The following is a 2,937-nucleotide window of genomic DNA, read 5'->3' as shown; positions in this document are numbered from 1 at the left end:
AAAATAGAGCAGAAACAAATAAAATAGAGAATGAATGACTATACAGAAAATAAGATCGTCAGAGAACACGACGAATGACTATACACCAACAAACAAGAAAACTTGGATGATATGAACAAGTTTCTGGGCATATATAATCTATCAAGTTTGAATCAGGAAGACCTAGAAAGCCTGACTAAACCAATAACAAGCAATGAGATACAATCATTAATAAATAACCCTCTAACATAGAAAAGCCCAGATCCCAGTGGCTTCACTTCTGAATTTATTATTATTATTATTATTATTATTATTATTATTATTTGGAGACAGAGATTTTTGCTATAGGGGCACATGTGCTCGCCAAAAAGCAGAGAGAGACAGAAAGGAAGAAATCAACTCCCATGGGTGGGATATCCACATCGCAATCCCTTCTCCTCCATTTTCCTCTCAGGATTATAAACACACATGCACATGCACCCAGAGTGAGTCTCAAGCCACTGGGTCTGGAACACAAACTGCGGTCAATTACAAGAGAGTTCAGCAATGTAATCATTATGCTAGCTGCTGGTCCCTTCGCTTCTGATTTCCATAAAAACTTTTCTATTTTTTATATATATTTATTATTTACATTTAATCAGTATACATCTTTACGGTGTACAACATAGTTTTTCCCAGCATAAATATAAAGCATATTAGTCAAGACATTACCATATACATTATCATCAGCAGCAATACCTCTCTGTCTCTCTGGCGAGTTCACACGCCCTATAATAAAAGAAAAAAAAGAAAAAAAAAAACTCTCAAAAAAAAAAAAAACTACTGGTGGAAAATAGAGAGAAAGCTATGGAGTCATTCAAGTAGACAAATACTTCTTAAATAATACTCTCAAAGCACAGAAATAATCCCCAAAACAGACATATAGGATTAAATCATGTTAAAAAGCTTCTGCACAGCAAAAGAAACAATAATTAGAGTGAAGAAACAACCCTCAGAATGGGAAAATATATTTTCAAACTCTCCTTCAGAGAAGGGACTGATAACTGAAATATAGGGAACTCAAGCAACTTACCCATAAAAAACTTAATCCAGTTAAACGATAGACCAATTAGCTGAACAGACAACTCTCCAAGGGAGACATATGAATAGCCAAAAAGCATATGAAAAAATGCTCAACATCTCTTATCATAAGGGAGATGCAAATCAAAACCACAATGACATACCACCTAACCCCAGTCAGGATGGCCAAGATTAAAAAAATAATTATTGGTGTTGATGAGGCTGCGATGAAAAGGAACTCTCCTACACTGTTGGTGGGAATATAAATTAGTACAGCCACTGTGGAGAACAATATGGAGGTTTCTCAAAGACTTACAAATAGAACAACCATATGACCCAGCAATTCCACTCCTGGGTATTTACCCAAAGCATAAGAATACACTCAGTCCCTGCAAGGAATACACTTGCACATCCATGTTTATCGCAACATTATTCACAATTGCTAAGACATGGAGTCAACCCAAATGTCCAAGAACAAATGAATGTATTGAAAAAATATGACACTTATATACTATGAAATACTACTCGGTTATTAAAAAAAGAGAGAGAGAGAGAGAGACCTTGGCATTTGATAGAAAGAGGATGACTGTGGAAAATTAAATGCTCAGTGAAGCAAGCCAGACTATGAAAGAGACATTGTATGTCCCCACTGAATGTCTGCACTCTATTGCAGAAACCGAAAGATTAGAAGACATAAAAACATGAACAGTAACTGTGGATAATAGATACAGTGTGGGAAGAGGGTGGAAATTGGGGCGGGGGAGAAAGTGAGAGGGGAAAAAGCAAAACATTTAACAGACACAAAAATGGAAAATTATCTGTTGATAATAATGTGTATGATAATATCCTTGCCTGGACTAATACACAGTGTATTTATGCTGGGACAATTCATTTTTTACACTGTAAAGATGTATGATTGAATGTAAATAATTTTTTTAAAAAAAGAAAACATCTATAGCACACAAATCATAAAAAAAAACTCAGACCCAAGTTTCCAGCTGCTTTTTTCCTAAATTATTTGCATTAATTGAAAATAGATTTCTTTATCTTAAAAATAAAGAGAGAGAAAGAGAGAAAGAGAAAGACCCAGAAAAACCTAGGTAAGAAGTCACCTTAAAGGTGTGCTTTCTCTCTCTATGGCCTTCACAAACTCAAATTGTATATGGCATAGCTATACAATGGAGGAGGACCATATATGGATATGATCACCTGGTATCCCATAAGCATCACCTCTCTGCAAGTTTCTTGTCTGGAACTTCATTCCAGACATCAAGAAGAACATCAATAAACTCAGGATCCTCCATGAACAGGGGAGTAGCTTCAGTAGGGAGCTGAAACTGTGGGATAGGAGAAGCCAGTTTTGGTGGACTGTATTATTGTTCAAAACATTGGTTCCCTTTCTAAGGGCTCTCCCTTCATCATCTCATTGACATAAGGCTCTAGCCTTAAGGATGATGGTGATGTTGGGACCAGCAGTTGGCATAACGGTTATGTCACTGGACTCCTATGTAGTCGACCGCAATTCGAGTCCCAGACCCAGTGGCTTAAACTCACACTAGGCACGTGTGAGTGCGTGCCCAAGATCCCAAGAGGAGAATGGAGGAGAAAGGATTGCGGATGTGGCCATCCCCCCTGGGGGGTGATTTCTCTCTTTCTGTCTCTCTGTCTTTCTGGCAAGCACACATGCCCTATAGCAAAACCTCTGCAAAAAAGAAAGAAGGAAAGAAAGAAAGAAAGAAAGAAAGAAAGAAAGAAAGAAAGAAAGAAAGAAAGAAAGAAAGAAAGAAAGAAAGAAAGAAAGAAGGAAGGAAGGAAGGAAGGAAGGAAGGAAGGAAGGAAGGAAGGAAGGAAGGAAGGAAGGAAGGAAGGAAGGAAGAAAGAAAGAAAGAAAGAAAGAAA

This window comes from Tupaia chinensis, unplaced genomic scaffold (genome assembly GCF_000334495.1).
Source record: "Tupaia chinensis unplaced genomic scaffold, TupChi_1.0 Scaffold000081_1, whole genome shotgun sequence".
Taxonomy (NCBI): domain Eukaryota; kingdom Metazoa; phylum Chordata; class Mammalia; order Scandentia; family Tupaiidae; genus Tupaia; species Tupaia belangeri.
Note: the sequence above shows the minus strand (reverse complement) of the source record.